The following is a 27,446-nucleotide window of genomic DNA, read 5'->3' as shown; positions in this document are numbered from 1 at the left end:
CTCATTTTGCTCTACAAATTGCACGGTGTAGCTTTTTGAAATAAAATTAAACCAGCGACTTGAAACCAGAATGTCCGAAAGTCATTCCAAAGGAGTGACAAGGATATCATTATTATTATTATTATTGTTATTATTATTGTTATCGTTGGTCAGTAGAGTATTATTAGAAACCTCTTATTCCTACATGATAATGATAACGATGACGACGACGACGACAACAACAATAAAAAAAATTTAAGAAACCGACAGGTTTCGTATATTCTATCTATAACCAGAAAATCAATCTAATATTGTCAGCTATAATCACAATACTTGTACTTAAACAAATATTTAAACCATTCTTATCTTAATATAACAAAAGATAACCCATACATTAGGTATATATACATATATATATATATACATACTAGAATTCTATTCCATCAACCAAATATTGATCATTTTTTTTTTTTATAGACAAGTGATTTTTTCTTTTTTCTCTCAGTCTACAATTTCATTTCATTTCATACGTACCGAGATATAATTTACAGGCGATTTAAGAAAATATACGACCGACGGGCAGGTGATTGCGAGGAGGATGAAGAGGAGGAGGTGGAGGAGGGTTAGTTGATGGTGGGAAGAATTGACATTCATACCGCGGAATGGTGCCACCGCGTTCGATCTCCGATTACCTTCTTTTACTTCGTCTTCCTTTTCTTCTTACTCGAGTTGAATATACATATATATATATATATATACACATACACTCGGTATATTTATAATAAAATCTGGATAATGAGAGAGACCGACGTATAGGTGTAGTATAATGTATGGCTGATGATCAACGAGTGAGAAGAAAGTGAGATAAAATAACATTTTTCGTTTCTTCTATTTTTTTTCTTCGTTCGAATTAGAATATATATATATATATATATATATATACGTATATGTATATATAATGACATACGATGCACCCGGTTTCAAATAACATTGATCATCCCGATCATCCCCTGCCCTCTCCTCCGCCCCTCCTCGGCGTAAACTCAATCTTATTCTTCGCCACTTTACATTCTTCATTTTTATTTCGGCTGTTAAAACTCACGGGAATAATAAACTGTAAGAATCGTTTTTATCGTCGAGTACGAGTGACAACCGCGCAGTCCTCTTTCTCTCTCTCTCTCTTTCTTTCTTTCTTTCTTTAATATATAGTATAGTACATATATATTAGGTATAGTATATATAGACGTTTGTAATAAAATAAGAGGTTCTGGGAGAAACGGTAAGAGAAGGGAAGCAATCTACATACATGTATATGCATGTATGTATTATATACGTCTATACCGTGTAGTATGCTACATACACGTATGTGTTGTAATTGCATAATTATTATATGAAAAATACGGTAAAAATTTTCCACCCACGACTCAACAATCTAACGATGCACGTTCAATTCATAACTAGTTATAATTATTATTACTGTACACGGATTGTTTCAGCTAATATAAATAATATCATATCTACATAATCGCAATGAATTGTTATACTTATAAAATGAATCAATAATAATTTTCTAAATTTATTTCTCCGTATATATTACATCGACGATACCATTATGGTGGTCGTGTATATAAATACATATATGTATACACGTATATATATATATATATATATATATATATGTATAATATCTTCCCGCGGGTAGGTATCTCATCGTATACGAGGTAATCATCCCAAGAAAAACGAAAGGAAACAACGACGACGACGACGAAGAATAAGAATAACAACAATAATAAGAAGAAAAAGAATAAGAATAAAAAGAAGACCCGAGGCATGGTGCCGCTGCTTGCCTGCTGTCGCCATATTACAGTTTGCATCTCAAGCGCCATTTGGTTAAAGCATATACACAAAATCTTAAATACAAAATAAAAACGAGATTTACACTTAGTTTACATCATCATTATTATTATTGTGGTGGGGTGGGGGGGGGGGGGGGGGGGGGGGGGGGGGGGGGGGCAATAAAGTGGTGTTTAAATATATATCAATTATATTCACGATCACGCGACGTTAGAATCGCTATTACATAATAATGTAGAATAAAATGTCAAAAACTCCTCCTACATCCCAACAGTAAATCGCGTAAATATAAACCACCGGCAAGTATATATATATATACACCTAATCATCAATGATCGAATAAACGATAATCCGTAGCATAATTCGTTATGGCGGGGTAAAAAAAAAAAAAAAAAAAAAAAGTCATAATTATTGTCACACAAAATTCACGTGCGTTTTACTCGGCAGAGTAATAAACGTTGTCTTATAACTGTATAATAATACAACAGATTGCACGAGTGAAAAACTGACAACGAGTAGACGATGAAAGAGAAAGAGAAAGAGAAAGAGGAAAAAAAAAAAAAAAAAAAAAACGAGGAAGGAAACCCGTGGATCACTGAAGGCAGCAACTCGCGTCTTGACCTCTCCTCCCCTCGGCGCGTATGAGGAGAAGGAAGGATCGAAACCGAAAGTTCAAGTTCGCAAATTCCGTGTGGGTTGCTGCAAGGATCATCGGCGCGGCGACTGGCGTTTGTTAGGTAGAGGTTGTTTGTTGTGTTAGTCGACCAAGAATCGGTGACCTTTACGGTCAACGCTCCTCCTGCATCAGCAGCGAATTTTAATACGATGATGCATCATCATCATCCTCCTCATCCTCGGTTGCATGCATCCCGAGTAGTCGTTGCTGCTGCTGCTGCTGCTGCTGCTTCTTCTTCTTCTTCTTCTTTACTTGACTTACGTACGCGAAAGATAAGAGGACACAATATATTATAATATATATTTAAAATATATATACATACATTGTAATCCGAAAATTTTTACATAGATCTTTGAAGATCTTTCCTCTTCGACTTTTTCCCGAAAATACGACAATGATACAATGACCTCGAACGTTTGTTGAGAAATTTTATATATATGTGCCTATATATATATATATGTATATTGTATATATAAATTAGAAGAGAATAAGACCATCTGGTTTACAGATTTCCTCACTTTACGCACCCGAATAATAATAACAATAATAATAATAATATATATATATATATATATTATAAAGTAGCCGTATACGGTATGTGTATAAACAATATGTTTCTTGTCAAATTTTTTTACGTCCAAGTTTATTCTCTTGGTGTGCCTTTTTTTTCTTTCTCTTAAAACGACCGCGATGATGATGAAATCCGTATTATACATATACATGTATGTATACACGCCGTGCAAGTTTTAATGAACGTGTTACGTGTTACGTGTGTGTGTGTGTGTGTTTTTCTTTTCCTTCTTTTCAAGCCACTTATCAACTTGGTATAATACACACATAAATAAATTTTTCTTAGAAGGCTAAAATATTTATACACATCTACATGTGTATACCCTATATAATATATATGTACAACATGTTTCCTCAATATATTCATTTCCGGTCTATAATAATAATAATCATCGTGTTATCGTTATACGCGGCCACTTAAGTAAAAAAAAAAAAAAAAAAAAAAACAAGCATATCTAATTACATAATTATATTTTTAATCCTCGAATTATTTTACACGCGCCTAGTTTTGTTCTTGTTATTGTTGTTACTGCTGCATGTACAATTGTTGCAATTTATAATCACGCCCGCGATTACTTGAGGTATAATTTCCCTGTTTCGTTATCACAAAGTACCCTATATTATATATATATATATATACACGGATGTGTCGTCACGTATATATACATTATTATACATATAATACACAACATACGTATCTCTACAGACTTTCAAAGCAAACAACAACGAGCTGGTAGCAAGCAAGAAAAAATAAATAAAGAAAGAAAGAAAGAAAAGTCTGAGTTAATTTTTCAATACAAAATTGAATCATTTGCCCACTTGTTGTTAGTGAAAATGAATGTAGGGGAGACGACGGCGACGACGACGACGACGACGACGAGGGATGTGGAATTGCGGGGCTATATCAAAGCAATTCGTTCTTTTGAATATTAATTGCAATTAAAAGTGCAAAATAGATTCCATACATCAAAGAACCTTGTTACGCATACGTAAACAGATACTGTATAGTCGTGTTCGTTCGTCGTTTCGTGCCCCCCCCCCCCCCCCCCCCCCCCCGTGGTATACATACATATAACAAAGAACAACACACACACACAAATAACATAGGTAAATGTCTATATGTTATATACACCTCCGCGGGAGTTGTGGTTTTTGATGGAACGCAAAAAACACAAAGTATTAGATATTAGCTCGAGAAAAAGATTTTATTAGAAAAATGAGGAAGTATAATATTGTGTTTATAACTTTAAATGCTTTATAGCAATTCTACCTTCCTTCTACAATACGACCTCCTCTCGTCGTTGTGTAGTTAATGCATTTATACTAAACCTGCAGCTGAGAGAGAGAGAGAGAGAGAGAGAGGAAAAGAGAGGAAGTAATAAAGAAAATAAAGAGCTATAGATCCATAGGCAGATTAGCTCCAGTTTATAATCTTTAGAACCACATACGTATATATACAGAACACTCTACTGACTGGCGTAATCCACACGACATTAACGCATGCAATTAACCTACATCTACACTGCAGCAGCAGCAGCAGCAGCAGTAAAATTTCGAGTGATTGTAATTAATAATTAATTGAATAATTAGGTAGGTACACACGAGACACACATTGCTGTGAGAAAATACACAACGGCGAATAAAATTACAAAACAACTTCACTTTGTTACTGTTACAGTGATGATGTTGTCGTGACACGCCGCCGTAGGGATATAAAAAAAAGTTTAACAACGACTCTCTGTGCTCTCCTCTCGTGTAAAACACACAAGGCACGCGTGATATACCTACACGGACATACGTGTATAACATAAAGTTTAAAATAAAAAAAAAAAAAAAAACTTCCACAATAGAGAACGTGTGAGAGAGGCGCGACTACAAGGCTGAAGTTATAGTAACGTTAGCATAGCGTAACGAAACATGACGATGAGAAAAAAAAAAACCTCCTTTTTACAATCTTAAAACGATTTTCAAGGCCTCGGTTTTTTTTTTTTTTTTTTTTCAAATATGAACATCACCTTGTACTGTGGTTACGAAAAAAAAAAAAAAAAAAAAACAACAAATAAACTACACATATATAAATTTTGTGTCGAAACATAGAGGCAAGAGACCAATTTGAATTTGTCGAGAGAATTATCAACGAAATGAGTTTTGTGCCGCGTGTAATTTGATCGCGACTCGAGATCTCAGACTTGTATTTTACATGTATATATGTATAATACATGCATACGTACATATTGTAACCCCCCCCCCCCCCCCCCCCACCTCCACCCCGGAAAACAACAAGCATTCGTTTAACCCAAATTAGCCTTCTTGCCGCCGTTTATCGCTCGTTCGCGTTTCTGTTTCTATCGATTAACAACCCTGAGTATTATATTATATTATATTATATTTCATTATCCAACGTATTCAAGTCGCGTGCCGACGGAAATTTTCACCATAGTCAGAAAAGCGATATATAGAAGGAATTTCGAAAGTTCTCAAATCGTGTCAAAAACATGTTTCACCAGTTCTATGTACATCTTTTCGTAATTTAAGAAAAAAAAACCGCAACGGGGTTGATGTTGGTGACGTTATCGGGCAAAGAAACGTTGAGAAGAAAAAAAAATCACTATTTTCCTATTTTTACAACAAATTTATCAAGGAACTATAGAATTGCAAAATATGAGTATGTATTACAATATATATTTCGTTTTACGAGACGGTTTACCGAATTTCAGACATTTATCAGAAAATTACGAAATAACGGATTTTTTTTTTTTTTCCACAGCATGAATCGTTGCGCGATGATAACTTTGTTGGCTTTCTTCTTCAAAATGATGGGGGGGGGGGAAAAAAAAAAAAAAAACAAGACTTATCTCCGAACTTAAAATATTCCTCAATAATCTTACAAACCGTCGGACGCGCGTGAAAATCAAAGACACGGATATTATCAAAATTTTCATAGATATATCTAGATGTACAGTGTTCCCAACGAGAATGAACGAAACACGAAGAATTGGAAAGAGAAGCCGGGTGTAGTAAACGAAGTAAGTAAGAATATAAGGAAGGAAGGAAGGAAGGAAGGAAGGAAGCAAGAAAAGAACAGATGTCTTCGACACTACCTGCCGGAGGTCCGTCCGTCGGCGTCGAGTTTAGGGGCGAGATCTATTAGATAGGTAGGAACGAAAAACCGGTTTAAGAGAAAAAGAGAGAGAGAGAGAGAGGGGGGGGGGAGGGTTACAGGCATACAACCGATCGTGTTTCGGGGTTGGCGAGCGGAGAAAAAAAACCGAAATAACAAAACAACGCGAAAAGAAAATCGAAACCCTAGCGTTTTATAAATATTCCCTATTTCCGACGATGCGAGGGTTTTCGGCAAATAATAAAAAAAATAAAAAAAAAAGTGCAAGAAAAATGAAATTGAAACATGGATAAATTTAACTAGGTACCGTCGTTGTTTACGAGATTGAAGTTCGTAAGGTTACTCTCTCAACGATGCGTTTTTAGGAAAAAAACCGTTACGTCACACACCTTCGGGACTGTCTGAAATTGAGTCAAATCGCGACAAACGTAAAAAAAAAAAGACGAGCTCATTAAAAGTGCATCGAAAATTAACCAATACTATGAAGTTTTTCTCTGATATTTCGTCGTCGCAGTAACATTAACTAACATAAGCTTCGTCGTTCTTTAATTAACATACTTCGCTTTATTCGAAATATGAAAGTTGAAACTGTTGAAACGAACGAACACGCGGCGTGCACAGTTTTTTTTTTTTTTTTTTTTTATTCGGTGGCGTTGCTTGCTTGCTGCTGCTGCTGCTGCTGCGACGACGACGACGTCGACGTCGACGATCAAGTTTTTCGCCGCTTGAATCGCCCGCGCGATGGCGCCACCGGTTCGAAACGCGTGGCGATTTTGTTGGAGTTTTAAGGCTAAGGACGCGCACCGACGCGAGGAACACACAGCTTGTGATAATGTGTGTTGCATACGTAGTAGATATGCACGTACGTAATTAAGTAAGTAAGTAAGTAAGTAAGTAAGTAAGTAAGTGAGTTAGAAAAAAAAATTCTCACGACGGGTATATTACTCACCGGCAAAGCGAGGCAGGTTAACGAAAAGAAATCCAGTTTCACAGGATCATGTTAAAGCACGTCTCACTGTAGTTAGGTTAGAAAAGCTTATCCTTCTCCTCCTCGCCGCAGTTCTAGTTCGACACAAATTTTCACCTGACACACTGTCTCACTTTTCTTTATTATCCTTAAATCTCACACTTGTTGAACAATAGTTAAAGGAAAATAATAAGATGAATAAAAAAAAAATAAACAAACAAACAAACAAACAACAACAACAATTTTTCCCCTCGGTATATACCTATGATATATTATGTAAATATCACCGAAAAAAATTGTTCCTTCTTCGATGAACGCGAGTGATGTAAAAAAAGCAACAAAAACGAACAACAACAAGGTGGTAAAATAACAATCGCGTCGTCGTCACTTCGCCGATTCACCGCGTCGTTCGTTCGCATCTGCTCGCGGTCACTGCTGCAACCGTTTTCTCCTTGTATATAATAGTAAGAAATATTTTTCAGGCTAGGTTGGTAAAACCGTGACGGCGCGCGCACGCTTTACTCTCACTCGTCTCGTGGCCGACACCGGAATGACTGAAGGGAACGCTGGAAGGAGAGCCGGAAGAGTGGGAGAAACCTTGGCGAGGGGTGGGGGTGAAGGGGGGATGAGAGTGGGGGAAAGCCGTCGAGTGGTGGGGCGAAAGGGGTCTCGACGGTGGGGGTGGGAGGAGAGGAGAGGAGAGGATGTTTTATGAGATTTTTTCTCCTCCTTTTTATCCCTCTCTCTCTCTCTCTTTTATTTTTCAAAATGATAACATTAAATATACCGTGTTTATTTATCCCCTCCCCAAGCCCACCCTTCTTCTCATTCCGAGATTACCGTTTATTTTAGAAATACTTGAGTTTTGTGTAAATAACGGGTATAACATCTGTTGCCCCAGATAACGAAACTCCGCCAGAGGTTGGTTATACACAGCAGAGTTTGAGATGTAATAATAAGTTGTTCGATGGTTTATTGCCATGCCGGTGCAGACGTTCTTGGTTTGTTAATACATACCTGCGCATACATACAGCGGTAGGTATGTACTGTTTTTATACCCAGGTATTTTAACTGCGTCGTGTATGGATTGTACATACAACACGTGACGTATGTATGTATGTATGTACATACATACATTGTACGTAGTTCTTTTTTTTAACTATCATGATACAACTGTTGTAAATACATTTGTATGAATACAAAAGGCTTTCTCTCGTCATCGACTCGATAATCTGAGAATGCATCACGCGTTGGAATTTCACGCATCTAGGTTCTAAGTTTGACGTTTCCTTCGTAATTTGATGAAGTTATATTCTTGGAATTGCGTGTGACTTAAAAGATTTATTTATTTTTATTTTTTTTAATTATTTTCTCTTCTGTGGTTTCACGTTTTTATTACACGTCGTTAATACCTGTAGCAACTGTAAAATAAATTTGTATGCGTGGTAATAGTAGGTACCTACGTACAATGTGTACATGTATATATACACACGTATAGGTATTCACACAACACACAGTTCTGGCAACAATTTATCCAGAGAAACGTATAAATGATATCCAAAGTATAACGATGCTTAAAAGACTAAAAATTTTTGAAGGAGATGGTGCAAAAATAACTACACATACTTTTGTGGTTTAAAATTATCTCGTAGAAGATACGTAGCGCGTATATAGACATGTGTATAATGTGTGTATGTGTAAAATACAAGCGTGCGTTAAAAGTCACACCACATTTCTAAAGCCACGAGTAAATATACGAGTATAGATCGTATATATATATATATATATATATATATATATATACATATATAGAAACAGAAAATTCTATGGAACGTTGTGAAAATCAAGCCACGACGAAAGCTGCACGGAATATCCGAATTTGCAAATTCCAATATGAACAGCTGGTCGTATAACGAACGTATAAACAAATGTTAAAGAATTTCCATGAAGCGATAAATTATTATACCATATATGTATACATAAAACGCTAAAAGAACAAAACTACCGTATTGTTATAAAATATATCGCTATATTTAATTTCATTAAAAATATATAAAACAGCAGGTGATTATATCCGCGATCGATCGGTGATCAGTTTGTTGTATGTATGTACATACATTGTACCTTACCTTAACATATTCTACGCGCGCCTACAACTTTCTAGTATTAGGTAGGTCGCGGTATTCGCATCACATGCTTACACGCAGCGCTCGTACAACTTCGTGTGATTCGCGTATGTAGATACCTATCTACGTATAATTAATACACGACATGAGGCGTCGCTATATACAATTGTCAAGACTAAATGCGGACAAAAGGATGGAGGTAGAAACATGGAAAGAAGAAAAAACTTGATTTATGGAATTTTAAAATTATTTAAAGTCAAAGTACGGGGTAGTAGAGGAATATAGGATATAGAAAATGGTTCGATTCTGCCATTCTACGTTTTCACCTTTCTATATTTTCTCTTTCTGTATTTCGACTGTGAATAATTGTTTTCAATTTTTTTTTTTTTTTTTTTTAATTTATAAGATTTTGGCGTCTGATGAAAATTCGATATTCCGTTAATTCTATCGATCAATCGATGATTCCAGTTGTTCACCCCGATGATCGATTAATTAATTTTACTCGAATGGTAAGATAGATCCCGCGCTGAACGCTGAGCGATATAAATATACAATGTGTAACATAAATATAATATGTATAATGACTGAACCAAGTACACGACACGAAAATTTTAACCTCGCATTCAAGCACATTAATATATATATATATATTTATATAATATAACGTATAAAAATTCGTTGGTTTTATCGCCGCCAGCGTAATTAAGATCGAGACCTCGAAGTGCTGCGGCTAATTAAGATTATTTATACACCATTTCCTTATGCCTTATACCCACACACACATACACACACGCAAACGAAGAGATTACTTTTTTCCTCTCTTTCAACGTTGTCTGTTTATCTTAATTTACCCTCTATCACGTTGTGTATAAATATTATCGAAAGACATGTTGAAATAAAAATTGTGAAAAATGACTACGAAGAATTGAATGAGTTATATAGATACATACATATACATGAAAAATTTGATTTGAACGATTTTTTTCCCCCGAATCTTCAAGCCTCCCAAATATATATATTATATTGTATATACATATATATGCGTGACACCGACAAGCTTTTAGCTTCGTCCAGGCTTGCATATAGCGGCAATTAACGTCATACTCGGGGGCATCGGACCCGCGTTTACTACCCTCAAGAATGCGCCCTTTGTATGCCATTTAGGTAGACATATATAACCCTCGGACGGGTAGAAGGGCCAACACACATGGTGAGCCGGCAAACTGAGAACAAAGAGCCGGAATTTTCTTGCTCCGAAATGCTGCTGCAGCGCGCGGTCGAACGCTTTTCAAGGATATTTAATGCGGTAAAGTTTGCTCCGAAGAACGATTATCCGGATGATTATAATGATTGCACGAGGAGCCGAGCAGCATGTCCGAATTTTTTGGATACACTTCCGATTCAAGTTCAAATGTAGAACGTCATGTTTCTCGCGTTTCTCTGCAATTCTATCTTCGCTTCGTACCTTAAAACCGTGTTAAAAATTTGCAGTAACTTTGGTGGGTATTATATTCTCGAATTAACGAAGCCTTGAGCGTGATTCAAAGAAGACGTAAGTATATATATATATATATATATATATAATGATAAAAGAGAGGGAAATTGAATAAGGGCGAGGCGCGCTCATTAAACGTCGAAATCTCAATTTACAAAAGCGGTGTAAAAATGATTAATTCAAAGCTCCGGAAAAGCTCTATAGAAAAGAGACAGTGCTGGATAAAAAAAATAAAAAAATTTCTGTGTGTGTGTATGTGTGTCAGGTTATAAAAACAAGAAAAGTATAATAATAATAATCCGGAATTATTCCTGGCTGAATGCTTAATTCAACGAAAAATTTTGTACCTGTATTCACTGGCTATAACTGTTGCGATAAATATATACCTTATTATACCTGTGATAAAAAATTTTCGACAAGTATATCTTCAAGGGGATCTAAACAAGGCTGAATGCGCGGCGAAAGGTTGGTACGTAGACGTAAAAAAAAAAAAACAAATAAATAAATAAACGACAACAACAAGAAAAAAAGAAAAGAAGAAATAATAAAGAGAAAACTGATTGAAATAATTGATTTCATTCACTCGAACCGTATACTGGCGCAATGTTGAATTATTTATAATAAATGTAGATTGGTTGGAGATTGAGTAACATGAACATAAACGATTGAATTTACGTTAATTGCATTACGAGATCTGAATCGCGTTGATGCTGCAACGACGTAAGGAACGACTTTGATGGAAACATGTCTGCCGATAAAACGTGAATAATAAATAATCTCTTGTCAGTTTTGTAACAGGAATCGAAAACACACCCTCTTATAGACGATCCGTTGATATATGCATAGAGAAAAACCGATGATTTGATTTTGACGATGAGGATGAGAAGCCCAGATGTAGAGAGAGGAGAGGAGAGGGAGGAAAGGAGAGGAGAAGAGCATCAACGACCTCCTCCGTTATACTATACATCCAATTCAGACTTATCAAGAGGGATGATGAATTACGTTAAACATCGTTATCGTGACAAATTGAGTTATTAGTGTTTGTTGAGCGATAAACTAAAGAACCCGTGAGATACGGGGAGTGACGAACAACGCGGCTTCCCCTCGTCCCCCGGTTACCGCCCACTAACTCAACAACCAGCCAGCGTCCTATAAAGTCTTAGGAAAGTTCCTCGAGCTGTTGCTGTTGCTGTTGCTTCATGACGCAACTTGGAGCGTTAAAAACACCGTAAAACTGAACGTAACGCGAATGAAATATGCTCCTGTAATAGAGGAGAGTCTAGTGGGCCATATGCGTAAATCAATCACCGCCGAATCCGTCGTCTGCAACCTCCACGTACATACATCATACGTAATATAAAGTCGTATATTCATGTTTAATGTATAACGTTTACCTTGTATATATAGTTTTCCACGAACGTCGATCTCAAGATTCGACAATTGTTGTTAAATCTAATTTTATTTCCATTTTTTGCTTGTATGTCGTGTATAAAGGTCAGGTATTTGTTAAGGAACAGAGGCAAGGCAGCAGCTGCTTTCGTCACTCTGAACACCTACTCATAAAGTACAGGTTAAACACGTAGACCACTTATTACTTCCAGCTGTGACGAGTGTTTTCGGCATAAGTAGGTAAGCCACGCCCAGGCTCTGTACGAATACTTTACATTATACCTTAGAATCTAGAAAGGAATGAATGAAACGAAGTTTAAAGCGAAAAATAAAAACAATTCGATCTTAAAAAGAGTTCTTCTTATTCATCTTACACTCCGCATGGTTTCCTTGGATACGATTTTCGACTATAACGTTAATTTCCCTCCTTAATTTCCGTCTTTCGCATATAATATATTTTCACCATGTTCACCATGGTGTATTATTCAGTCTTTCAGTTTGTTTACTTTATATCGTACCTACTATAGCCCGTGTATCCTGCAGGGTGCATAGGCCGGCCGGTGTTGAAAAGGTGAAAAAAGCGAGGCCTCAATAAAGAGTGAAGAAAACAGGTTCCAGGCTAAACAAACTAAACCTCGGCTGGTCGTCGGAGAACGTTGACTGACGAACACGTCGCTCCGTGAGTTTCAGGTTCGGGTTATGGTTATGGTTACGCCGAGATGTCTCCGGTGTTTCCTTTCTTCCCTCCTTCTCCATCTCCGTGGACGTCCACCTTACAATATCCCGCATCCGAGATGATATTGTACTTATTGGTCTGCAGGCTGGCCGTGATTCGACCTAACGTTACTCCGCGAGCTTTGTTGAATTATTTATTTTACATACCGACATACTACACGAGAATACTATACACATCCGCAGTGACTCTGACTTCAGCGGTGCAAGGAACTCGTCTTTGCATTCATGTATCCACGGGGTCGTTAGACGAGAAAACCCCGACTATGCTTGCAGCAACATGGAGTCTTATGCGTATATAGACAATGTTTTTAACCCTTGGTTTCACACTTTTTTACTAAGTCATATTTTTTATCATTAAGGTGCTTATAAAGATGTGGTGTACACCTCGAAAACGCGGGGAAGCAAAACTCCTATACCGTTCGAACGATCAGAGTGAAACTTGGGCAATTAATGCCTTGTTTTGGCAAAAAGTGGAGCGTCTTTTTACTTTTTCAAAATTTTGAAAAAAATTTTACAGATTGGTTACCACCGACAGAAATTGGCCAAATTTTCACAGTTGCACTGAATGGATCGGACTATACGGTATGATGCCACTCGGCGGTGATGAAACACACATTTTGAGCCCAGTCCCATGAGATTTGATGGTGAAATGACGAAATGGCAGCTGATCTGGTTTTCGATTAAGAAGACACCGAAATCTCGGTTTGGCGACATTTGTTACCGACATTACGCGCATGCCGGTAATGTATGCGTGTAATGTCGGTAAAAAATTACCGGCATGCATGAAAAGTCGGTAACAAATGTCGACAAAATGAGATTTCGGTGTACTTCGTAATCGAAAACCAGATCAGCTGCCATTTCGTGATTTCACCATCAAATCTCATGGGACTGGGCTCAAAATGTGTGTTTCATCGCTGCCGAGTGGCATCATACCGTATAGTTCGATCCATTCAGTGCAACTGTGAAAATTTGGCCAATTTCTGTGGGTGGTAACCAATCTGTAAATTTGTTTTCAAAATTTTGAAAAAGTAAAAAAACGCTCCACTTTTTGCCAAAATAAGGCATTAGCTGCCCAAGTTTCATTCTGATCGCTTGAGCGGTATAGGAGTTTTGCTTCCCCGCGTTTCCGAGATGTACAACGCGTCTTTACAAGCACCTTAAGAAGCGTTCCGGGGTTGTTCGGAGTATCTGATCACCAACCTAGAGAACTAAATAGTCGTTTTCGAAATTCAAGATGCCGGAACCAGTATGGCGGACTCTCTTAGAGTATACTTTTGAAAAGAGATAATTCACGATCACCGATCCCAAAAACCCCTGGAAAGAAATTCGATGTGAGAATTTAATAGTCTGATCATCTTGTTTATTTATATCCAAAATGATTATTCATTAATGTTACACATGCGTTTCAATGTCCCCTAGGAACGTATAGAAAATAAATTCCATCCATAAACGAGGTTACAAGAGACCTAAGCAACGCCAGAGCCATGGAATATAGGTGGTACTTAGGTGTGTACGTGCAACAAAGGGTTTTAATAGTCTTCAACGTAGCCATGATTCCACCTCGAGATTGTAAGATAATTCGTAGGTCGTCTTGGTTTATTGCTACTTTCATGATTTACTCAATGCATCGTTTGATACTGTTTAACTCTCCATCACTCTCTCTCTCTCTCTCTCTCTCTCTCTTGCATACTTTTTATCCGGCACGAATCCGTGATTCATTGGTCTAATCTTCGCCCGTAATCATTTTCATGTATGCCTAACAACTACGGAGAGGTGAATCGCATCTCTTTCAAAGTCGTAAATCTCGCCTCGGCGTTCAATTCATCAAAGCTCCATTAAACAGAATTAACATTCTGGAACCGGGACCAAGTGCACCAGCCGAAAGATTTATTAAATTGAGTATAAAGTAAAGCTGCATGAAGTTTTTTTCAGTTCCAGAGACCCGATTATCGCCCCATTTGGTAGCTGCTGTTGCTGCTGTTGCTGCTGTTGCATTCGTCGATTGTAAATCTTGTTCGCATTTCACCTATTACGTATATATTGTGTATCTAACAGTAAGACCAAAAGAAATTATGTAAGTATATCCAAGCATCGAACAATTGAACGTCTACGAGATTTTTAATGATTAAAGTTTGACGAGCTAGTGGAACGATAAACAAATAATATCAGAGAAGTGTAATAAAGTTTGTATAATATGAAAACTACATTCAATGTAAAAAGTTTCAACTACCGGTTGTTAAAAGTTTTAATACGTAACACGTAACACAAGGTCACGTGGAAGAATTTCGAAAAATTTATACCAGTTTTCGTTACAAATACATACCCTATAAAGGGTATACTTGTATAATGAAAAGAGCATTGTAATAATTAAAATGTCGGAGATTGATAACCGAAGCGACCGCGTTTCTCTCCGTCGTCGGTTAAATTTACTGCCGTTGTCAGTCGTCTGTGACAATGACACATGGACGAGACATGGACGAGACTCGGTCTCGTCGAAGCCTCGTCGTCGCTTTGAAGAAGCTCACTCACAGATCCAAAGAGAGAATGAAGAAATGAAAGATAGAAAGAAAACGTTTTATTTGTACGGTGTTGAGTTTTCGTTCAGGATTATTTCAATGCTCTGCATGAACGTGTCAGGGAATTCCCACGTTGGAAACAGTGCACCGGAGTCCCACCTCCTCAAGTGTCTGGAGCAGTTCAAGTATACATACAATATACATATATATAAATATGCTGTTTCCATCCACATTGTATAAACAATATGAAGTTATGCATATGCAGCACACGTTCAACGGTCGAAATGTATCCACGGTCAGTTCTCTCCTTGGTTCACGTATGGTAGAAATTTTTTAGTATTATCTCTTGCTTCCAATCGAACGCCAAGCGAGTTGCTTCCTTTCATTTTTCAACTTTATTTTACTCCAACGTACACTTAGTTCAGCGACGTGACTAATATCATTGGTCGGTCGTTATTATAGGTACTTTCACTTTTTGTTTGATACACCCAAAGTTAGAAGTAAAACAGGAGAGAGAAGAAAGTCGGTATAAGCTGTCCGACTTGAAACACTAGTTGAATATCACGGTACAGTCCTTGAGGTATTTAGATATTGCAACATCATTATTATACCGTCTAATCACGTCAAAGAGATGTGCCTATAACACATCCACATATGGTTGAATTAGATCCCATTACTCTTTACTTCCATAATTATTCTTCTGATTGTTATAAAAAGGGGTTAATAAGATCTAGTTAAGGTAAAGTTAATACTTATAACATACTTTTGAGAAGCTTATTTCGACGTACAAGTTGCATATCGCAAGTTTTCCCAGGCTCGAGTTGATCGTGATTCGAAAAAAAAGGGAGATATATAGAGCTAAAGAAAGAAAATAAAATAAGTAAAGAAACCTGTCGTGCAAATCTTCCGTGCAGCCATTCCCTGGTTCTCTGTTATATGCATTGTGTTGGAAACAAGAACGTTGAAAGGTACCCTTGTTAGCTTATCGATTGAAACTTTTTTTCCGCGTGCCTGCGATACCGATGTATATTATATGCATACCTAAGGTATACTTGTGTAAATACAGAGAGCGAGGTTTGCACGGGGGGATGGATTCTACAACTCGGTATACCAACACGCGTGGCGGTAACGAACACACTGTAAATTGACACCGCAAAATGTAGCTCTCTGACACAATATCTCAAAGTTTGTCACGGCTGAGAATCGATTCCAAGAACGTGCTTCCAGAAACAAGGGGTATAATTATGTACAAACTGTACATTAAGGTATACGTAATTACAGTTACATCGAACATACACGCATACAGGTATATACACAACATACACACACGTGGTAACGACGCCGCATATCCAATTATGAAAGTCTTGGCTATATGGAAAAAGAAAGAGGTTATAATATAGAAATGCCTCTTACGCAAGCGGGAAGTAAAAATGTGAAACTGTTTATTTGAATTTCTAAACTCTGTGGAGGTATAATATCCCGCTTCCTGCAGCGCGTGGCGGAAGCAGAGAATTCTTACAATACGTTTAGTCTTGTTGCTTGTATTCATTCGTGTTCTCTTTTGAACATGCAGAAAAGCTGCAACGCAATAATTGGTGTATTGACTTGACAAATCGTGTAAATGCAGTCATAAAATATATGCAACACTTGGAGGAACAAGATGTAACATAAATATAAAAGTGAAATTAAATAGAATAACAATAAAAAAGAATTAGGAGATAATAGTAACAGTATAATTTGTCAGTGCATTAGCAACTAACAAGCGTATAGTGACAAGCCTGTTCATACAAGATCAACCATAACTGTTTGTTTGAGTTAATCAACGATATTGTTTGAGTTACGCAACTGGCTCGTCGTTATACGATTATACCTACCTTCTGAATTGAATTCATCGAGACGTAATTTGTTGTCTTTGAGTAATAATAATAATAATAATAATAATAATAACAATAATGTTACATCGGAAATAATTCTATACGAATAACTATATGTTCGTACAATAGATTTCCAAATGATTGACATTATTATACAAGGCATTGTTACGATACCTGTGATAGAATCGTTGAGCTATGAGGTATGTAGGTATATACATACATACGTATGCTGCTACATTCGAAGAAGAAGTTGCATCATTTCACAGTGGAATGTTGGAATACACTCTACACTATAACAGCTCTGAAGTCATCGGGTGAATTAATATTGCTGTAGCTGCAGAGGATATTTCTCAACGTTAGAACGGACCGGAATAATACATATATAACAGACTAAAAACATACATATACCTACCACACACACACACACACACACATAGACTTACCAAAAGGCAAACAATTAAACCTTTCACCAAGGATCGATAAATTTCAAAAGCATTCGTAAACCGGCCACGGAAGAATCGTACAACACTTCCAAAGACTGTGACTTACAAACTGCACTTCAGGGTATAAAACTGGAAGAACAAATGTTGAACAGGATCGCAAAAAGTTAGATATCCGACAGAAGTTCGAAATGAATCGTCTCCCTTCCAAGCTAAGTGTACCAGTTACTGACTCGTTTAGACCCAATTACTGGCCTTCTTTGGTTGTATAGGTATCTCCTTGATCCTTATTTATAAAATGTCAAAAAAAAAAAAATGAATTTCTTGTTTTATAAAATTGTAAAAGGGTTAATAATTGTCCCTATAAACGTGTCAATAACTGGTACACTTACCTCAGCTACTCTTGGATCAACATCCATGCGATGTTCTACGTAAAGATCGAGCCGTGAGGTGTAGGTATACCCCTACCTATAAGCGACTTGAGTAGTAAATAAGGTGACCGAAGGACGGTGGTGGCGTGCACCTGTTGTTGAGTCTACGCCTCGCCCTCCTCCGAAGCAGCTATACTAGCCGTTGGCCTACCTGTTCACCAAGCTCTTCCTCTCGATGTTGATGATGTGAGTGTATAAGAGGCGTCCTAACGGACCCGAGCCGAGGCCGTTGATTTGGACAGCTGGTGTGCTCTCGACGTAGGTCGCGAGGCTCCGACTGAAAGAAGTCTGGAAGCTGTTACATAGGTGAACATGTACCTGGATACCTACGAGGAAACACCGCGTGGGTCGCAGGGTTTGGCGGTTATCCTGAACCAGTGCGGCGATTAAACGGAAACACGATTCCCTATGTATATATACAATACATATGTAGTATAGTAGGTATGATATACATGTGGATGGAAATGAAGACTAACGAATCGTTCGACATAAAGGAGTGGAACTCTTGAAATTCATCAACGAGGACGACGACGACGACGACGACGACGACGAGGGACGGGACTGTTGACCTCGTGCCAATTGAGTGCGGGCGGAGGAGCCTTTCACACACCTAACTTTACGGGTTATGTTATATGCCTCCTTTTAATTTTAATTAAAGTCAAAAGTTGTCACCCAACCCCACGCGGTATGGAATTCTTGATGCGAATTCAAACCGTATAATAACCCTAACCTAACCTAGTGTATATAATATGTACAAAGCTATTCCTGCAGAGTCGCAGATGATGTTCCTTCCTTCCTTCCTTCCTTCCTTCCTTCCTTCCTTCCTTTCTACCTTCGTTTCTTCCACTCGGACGTGACGACAACTTGAACCACTTCTCTCCGTCTCTTATATTACTTCGCAATTTGAATTCACTCATTTCTTTGGGTATAATTAAAGAGGAGTCGGCACCTAAATTCATGCATATTCCGATTCACTGAAATGTATTCCACCCGGTACGAAGAAGAGAGAGAAATAGAGAGAGAGAGAGAGAGAGAGAGAGAGAGTTATCGCACATTCTTTACTCACAAATTAAGCAGCCACCCCCCTCCCCCTCCTCTACCCCCCCCCCCCCCATCCAACGAAGTTTAAATAATTTTAGAATTTTAGAGCATACCAGATGCATGTACTTCAGGAATTGTAATTGGTGGATTACACGACTTTTGTTTGAGTATAAAGGCAATGAATTGCTGGTTTTTCTTATTTCTAAAAGATCCCGTATGTTCTCGAGAAAGGCTCGACTCATTATGTATAGATACCGCGAAGCATTCGCAGCTATGTATATACATATATCTTATACGCTAGTGGTTGGCCATGGTCCAGAAGGGATGAGGCGCGCCGCCGCCGGTGGAATTAACAAAGTTCTTCGCTGAGAGTTGCCAGATGATTTCATCGTGTGAGACGTGTCCGTCAGTACCAATTGAAACCACGTATATCGAATAATATCGATACATACATCTATATACTATGTACAAAATATAGAGGAGAGAGAGAAAGAGAAAGAGAGAGAGAGAGAGAGAGAGATAATAATGGAAGAAGGACATGGACGTTACGTAATAGTCGGACTTTTAATTGTAAGTTTTATTGTTTTACCTACGCCTCGTTGTAGTGTACATAGACGATATAAAATAATGAACAATGCCTGTATGAGAAATAATGAACTCTTTCGAATAAAATTTCTTCCATCCTTCTCCATTTCGTTACGAACGAGCGCGTAGTTTTCTTGTCAAAATGGCCGCCAATCCGCCATCAGGAACGCGACGTTTTCAGTAGAATCCATTAGACAGACTGACAGTATTTTTTAAAATTGCGTAGTGGAGATGAGGAGAGGAGAGAAGATGAGAGGTGAGGTGAGGTGAGGTGAGGTGAGGTATGGGTAAGTATTGATTCAAGAAATTTGTTAGTCTCGTTTGCACAGCTGATAACGGCTGCGCGGCTTATCGGTGAAAATAAGTCCGGTCTGCAGAGAGATAAGAGAGAGGCTAGAAAAATATCTTAAGCTTTTCCTCCCCCATTTTTACCTTCTTTTTTATTGCCTTGGTAGAATGAGAAGGAAGAAAAAGGACTAAGGGTGTGGAGTGAAAGGTCACGGAGATTCTCTCCCATCTCTCCTTCCTTTTTCCACTTTTCCCTTCCTCCCCTCACTCATTCACTCTCACACTCTCTCTCTCTCTCTCCCTCTCTCTCTCTATCTATCTTTCGTCCCCTTATGGAGCACCTTTTACAGAGCCTTAAGTAGACCGAACGGAAAATCATTTCTGAGTAAACCTGACTCAATAAGCGAAATTCAATTTGCGAAGGAACGAACGAACGAACGAACGAACGAACCAACGAACGAACGAACTAAGGGGAGCCTCTGCGAAAGGAATATGGCGAAAGTTGCGAGAGAGAAGAGAGAGAAAGAGAGAGGACTCGCCGTTCTGTATACACCTCAGCAAGAGTATCCGAATGGAATCATGAAATCTGTCAATCCGCTTTGCCAAGGATTGAAGAAATTCGTGCGCAAATGGAAGCTGTCGCTTCGTGTTGCCACGCACTCAAAGAATTACACCGTGCAATGATATAACAATAATAAAATAAAGAATAAAATGTTTATAATATAGTAAGTAATAATACATTTCCTACACCTATACTGTACTAATAATCTATATAGTACTTCGAATCCATGTGAAAGATAAAAATTGTATTCGAATATAAAAAATGGAACGACAGCTTTTATAATGAAGCAAAGTAAAGTCGTTAAGATTGATTTTCTAAGAATATTTACGATAATTATTATTGATGAGTCGAAAATGAAAGTGAATGTTGGATGTATGGTATGAAAATACATATATATACAATATACATATAAACATATATATACAGGTATATACACAGCTACCGGTGAAAGCCTGCGCGTGGATTATTTGACAGGCAGTCTAAAGCCTCGATAATTGATGAAATTTAAACTCGACCGAGCCAATTCCGTGCCGAGTTAGCGTGTTCGTGGAAGTTATTTATGTAACCGCACTTCGTAATCGTTCGCATAGTTACAGAAAACGTGGTTATAAATCGAGTATAATATTGTACTTCACATATTATATACGTATAATAATTCAGTTAACGTGTTATATTATTATACACATTTATTATACAACCGCGTATCGACGAAAGAGATCACGCTTGAGCGAATTGTTTATAAATATGTAGATGCACAACCGTAGTATAATTATATTTAGATATGTATATAATAATTAATCAGTCTTGTTGTCCAGATTTCAATGAAATCTAAATAATATCCATCTTCAATTGATCTATTGCAATTATTATCCTAAAACAACACGTGACACGTTATGATAAGGATAAATAATCGTAATTTTCAAACTAGTGTTTTTCTCCCTGTCCATTTAATTTCCATGCAATGATAATAAGTACGCACATATACACTCGGTTAATAGAACGTCTAACACAATTATTCGTTGAACATATCATACACGCGGCAGGCGCCACGTGCCCGGTGTCAAAATCACACGAATGCACATCACGCGCCGTTTCGCCGTTGGTAGGGATCGAGATTGCGGAGGAAAAGTATTAAAAAATGAAAATAAATGAAAGTAAATAATTGCCGTTATATCGTAGGCTATACGACAGGGTGCATGTGCATATATTTCTCCGATAAGTGATACGTACGTACATACTAGGTAAAACACGTGCTTATTTAAATAACAAGCTCACGCATGCACGACACGTCACGATATATATTATATATATATATATATTTATTATTAATCGCGTAAAAGTTGATTGCAGTATAGGATATGTATAATATTCCATGCAAGAAGCTAATCCCTGTTAGTGCTTAACTTTTACCATTTGACCTATGCGATAATAGGTTGTATAAAAGACGGTCATTACGCGCCAATGATGTTACAATGGTTAGAAATGCTACTATGTAGATACTAAGCAGCTCCCTAGCTGACAATTCACATGCGGACTTGTTAACCTCGTGGAGAGACAGACACGCGGCACGCAACTCCTTCGTTCGTCACTGTTTGTTAGTGTTGTAAAAATCCGTTTAACTTGTGCACACGGTTATTATAGGTGTACACGATGTATAAACGAATCGTGTTTGAGAGTGAGAGAGGAAGAAGATAAGAGAGAGAGACGTGATGGAAGGAGAGGAGAAAGGGGAGAGTGAAGGACGAGCCACAGCGGAGCATACCTTGTACCGAAGGGTTTTCGTTCTTTAACCGCGGCGAAGAGAAGAGCTGAGCTGAGATAAAGAGAAAGAGGAAGACTGAGAGATGCAATGCAGTAGAGATAATGCCGTGTGGCCAGTGTGGCCACAATAGCGTAATAACCAGTTTAAAAGGACGAGTCATGACCAGCTTTCATCTCGGAGCATCGTCAGTCATTCACCCTGGCAGGCGACAGGCAGGCAGCATGGCGTGCGTTATGCCTCCTTTACTTGGTGACGAGACGAGACTAGACGCGACGAGACGTGACAAGACGAGTCTTACGGAGCAGTTGGAAAGAATTCACCTCGACGTAATCAGATCCCGTTTATCGACGACGAGCTGCCATTATGTACCTTATTTATACACCAAGAGCTAATGCTTTTCTCTCACACCTATACGTGTCGTATCATGTGTATTCTATACTAGATTTTCTTTCGTCGTCCATACCTGTCAAGTAAGGATCGGAAGAAATTCGAAAAGGCTCGGGCGGGTCCGGGAACTGTCGGAACGCGTCGGCAAAAATCGGGCCGGTTCGGACGGGCTCGAAAAGGGTTGGAACAGGTCGGAACATATTCGGAAAGGTTTGGGCGGGTGTGCAAACAGTTAGAAGAATTTCGGACCGGTTCGTACGAGTCCGGAAACGATCGAAACGGATCATAAAAAATTCGGAAATGTTGCGAGGGCGGGGGAGGGGTGGGGGGGGGGGGGGGGGAGGGGAGTTGTGGGAAAAATCAGAATGAGTCGGAACACCATACAATGTATTACCTGACACCTGTGCGAAAGAAAATTGGTTGACCACGAAAACCCCGATTGAATAAATCTGATTCTATGAAACCGTTTATAGATTGAGATTGTTATGATATACATGTATGATGGTGTATAAATCGTGGTTGAATAATTATTATACCTAAATCTAATGAAATTTTTGTTTGATTAGTCAAGTTTTAACGTCGATCAGCGTGGGTGTGTGGAGGAATTCTGGAATGATCGATCGTAAGGCTAGTCTGACAACCAGGCCCGAGGCACGACGATATATTAATTTGATGAACTATCTACATATATATATATATATATATAGCTTGGCATAGGTACATAACTATACACCTATACATAGTTAGGTATATACTATACAATATTGATTGCCATGAATTTTATACGTCTATACACGTTATTTATATATAGTATAACTCAATCACGGGTAATGATTTTAATTTCGCAAACTCTAGTGGCAATCTGACGATATCGATAAGTAATTACACCAATTTGTAAAGTAAATGAATCGGAAAGTATAATATTATACACCCGAATGGTAATTTAAATGTGGCAACATAAAATGTCCCAGCTATATCTGATCGTTCGGTATTTAAAGTATTTAAATTTTGCATACGTACAATATAACGTACATATATACATGTGTGGTGTGGTGTGTGTGTGTGTGTGTGTGTGTGTGTGTGTGTGTGTGATAGAGAGACAAAATTTATGTAGAGTCAATTGCCAATATACATGACGTAAGCCCGGGTATAATAATTCAGAAATTAGTCGCTGTCACTTGAAGTACAACAGACCGCCCCTTACAAGTGAGTAAATAACTGAATAAATAAGTAAGTAAGTAAGTAAGTAAGTAAGTAAGTAACAGTAAGTGCAGTCTGTGCCTAATGTTACCCACTCAACCTAATTCTCGGCGGTGCACACCGACGTTTATTATTACTCAACGTACCTTGTAAAATTTCTGATTACCGGCTCCGGGCGATTGGCAAGTAGGATAACGGAATGAGGAAACCCTTAGTAGCCTAGTCGCGACGTTGCGTAGAACGATTACAATAAAGAATCGACTTTTTCGTTTGCATAAATTGCTGAAAACAATGACGATGAAAAAGTATCAAATCGATGCAGAAATACTCTCGTCTATATAAGTAACTCTGAGAATGCATCCATCGCAAACGGATAAAACGGTTGTATAAGAGGAAGTTTTGAAGCAAAGTCAAGAAACTAAAAAAAAAAAAGACGAAGTGATTCGCCGTTTCGCCGAAAGGTGGCGTCACGCGTCGTAAGTCTCTCGCTGTCGAAGTATTTCCCGCATTATCGAGTCTCCGTTCTCTTCTTCAGGAAGAATTCCTGCACTAATTCATCGCGCAGCTGCAACATTCGAGTACTCGGTTCTTGTTGAAGTTAATCGGTGATGTCACGGGCACGCGTGACCGGCGTGAACGATTATACGCTAGAATATACGGTCGTGCGTGTGTAGATGATCACACGTATATACCTCCGTGCTTGCATACTCCCAGCAATCATCCATTACGGCAGTGTCATGTGTCAATTATTTGATATTCAGGTCGTCGTTTGCAGTTTCGCCTTGCTCGATAGATTTATATGCATATATAGTATAGGTACATACACGTATGTGGTGACAACCTACAACACTTGCTCGTAGGATAGCAAGTATTTGGCTCCTCCGGCTTACTTATACGTATTGCAAAATTACGCAACTTCCAAACGGTTCCCGTCGTAAGATGCGGGGGCCGCAAATATTCGTACCAATTATGGCGCAGCTGAAGTATCCCGGTTTGGTATAGGTAGGACAATTGCCTTTGAGGATCAATTAAACGATCCTCGTTGTTGAAAGCCCGTGGAAAATCTCCGAAATCATACCAATCGGATCGTCCGATTACTTTTTCGTATAATGATACAATATTAATTCCTAACCTATACGTGAAATTACATTAGAGATTTTAGACAAGTCACAGTGATGAAGCAAATAGTTGGTGGAAACGTCGATTAGCCGATGACGATTTCAGTCAGTATCTAGTATAGTAGTAGTAGTAGAAAGTAGTTCAATTATCTTGTTATTTCAATCATGCTATATGATGTTTTGGACTGGCATTATGGTCGATTACCCAAGTTTCTTTAATTCCCGGTAAAATTATTACCACGGAAAGGTATAATTAAGGATTTCAATATATGTATATGCGCTTATAAATATATGTATATATGTATACATATATTACATGACGGGAAGAAAGTGGTATAAGATATTCGAACAGGGAACCCGGTTTTAAAACAAAGCGAGAGTTTGAAACTAGTGTCTCTTCCTTCTTCTTCTTTTTCTTTTTCTTTTTCTTCTTCTTCTTCTTCTCATTCCAGGCCAACAAAAGATATATATGTACTATACCTATACCCATAAGTCAACGACAGCTTTCACAAAGACCGGGTTACATACCTCGTGGCAGCGATGCTCCGCAGCCTTGTTACTATAATAATTACCAAAAATAAAGTGAATGCAGAGAACCAAGAAGATAAAAATAAATAAATTATATATATATAAAAAAAAAAAAAAAAAAACAACTAAACAAATATTTCAAGCAACTGAATAGGTAAATCATAATTCGGGTGCATATTATATACATACATATACGCACGACGATTGTATCAATTGTATAATTATACACCTACACCCACTTTACAACGTTATACATATACATACATATATATATATATATATATATATATATATATATATATATATACATATGTAAGATCGGATATAAATCTAACAATATATAATAATAAATAGTAATGGCGAGGAGCGTGCAACGCGCATGGCGGCATTAAAATATCCGCAACGTTTCAAACTTTCAATTATGTATATTACGCCAGGTAGAATTAATTCGACGGAGAAAGTGGCACCGTTTTACGTTACAGTCGTTACCTATACCTACTACTATTACTACTACTATACGTATATACCTTATTTACTGTACTATACAGCATACATAGCCCTGCAGACCAATTACAAATGAAGACTCTGTTAGAAAAACCAGAAAAAAAAACCCACCAAAAAACCGTGACTTGAAAATGAAAACTTAAAACGTGACTCCACACTCAAGTAGGCTAACAATAATATATCACTTAAATAATTCACCGCTTTACTCCAATCAATACTTGAACGTATCATCATACCTATTATACACCGAGGCAGAAAAAAAAAAAACAACAAAAAACAATTCTGTCGAAGCGACAAAATCAGCTATCACGCGTCGCGAAATGAGAATTTATAGTAGCTGTAATTATAAAACATATATATACATATACATATATACAGTTGACGTAACGGAAAATTTCCTTTGGTTAGGTAAAATAGACGTCAATTATCGAACTAACGAACGCTTATTTATACATTGAATTTCTCATTTTAACTTGTCAATTTTTTCGTTGTTTTAACGAAAATAAGATTTAAATTTCTATAGGTAAAAAGAGAGCCTGCCTGCCTGCAATATATGTAACGATCGATGTTACGATGGTGGTGGTTGAAGGTGGAGAAAAAGATAAGATGGAAACGTTATTTTCCGGCAGCCCTTAAAACTTTAAAACCACTCAAAGTTCTACCGAAACACTTATACGAACGACGCGGACGAAACGAAATGCACGGAGCAAAAAACAGCTTATACATATATTTTTGTCGCTTGGGTAAAAATAAGATAAGCGGGTGCGAGGGAGGGGATGGGGGGAGGGGGGGGGGGTGAAGAAAATTAGAAGAAAAGCTTACTCCCCAAGTGTACCTAAATCGTCGAGATAAGCTGCGCGGTGAAAAAATTTGAAAATTCACCGTAAATCACCAGGATTTTTGAATTTCTTAAATATAATTAAATACATTTAAATAGAAAATACGATACGACAGTAAATTATTATTCTACATGAATATATATGGGACTTAAAAATTGTAACTAAATGATAATATTCTCATAGCGATTAGTTTTACCTATTATTTAAACAAACCTGAGAAACAGTATAGAATTAAGAATTATACACGGATATTGACAAGCATCAAGACTTTCCATCATCCAAGTTTCCCCATGACGCATAGGTATATAAAAAAATAGTTCTACACTTGCAAACGAAGCGTTTAATATTACCGTTTCAAAAAATTGCTAAACTAGTAAATGACGATTTCAGATTTATACTTCCTTCTTTCTCGTTTCTATAATATATTTCTGTAACGCAATTCCAACGTAAAAACAAAAA

General features: G+C 37.6%; 1 protein-coding gene across 5 annotated transcripts in view; it reads right to left on the bottom strand.

Moving 5' to 3' along the window:
- Nucleotides 1-27,446, bottom strand: part of LOC124407870 (TOX high mobility group box family member 4-like) — a 137,108-nt gene that overhangs the window by 48,293 nt on the left and 61,369 nt on the right. The window contains exon 1 of one of the 5 annotated variants that reach the window (XM_046884427.1): nucleotides 7,150-7,321. The exons of the other annotated variants lie outside the window; for them this stretch is intronic. The gene's annotated coding sequence lies outside the window, so the exon portion shown is untranslated. Of the gene's footprint in view, nucleotides 1-7,149; nucleotides 7,322-27,446 lie in introns of those variants that run through there. 5 annotated transcript variants of the gene reach the window in all.

Source organism: Diprion similis, chromosome 7 (genome assembly GCF_021155765.1).
Source record: "Diprion similis isolate iyDipSimi1 chromosome 7, iyDipSimi1.1, whole genome shotgun sequence".
Lineage (NCBI taxonomy): Eukaryota > Metazoa > Arthropoda > Insecta > Hymenoptera > Diprionidae > Diprion > Diprion similis.
Note: the sequence above shows the minus strand (reverse complement) of the source record. Positions and strands in the feature narration are given on the sequence as shown.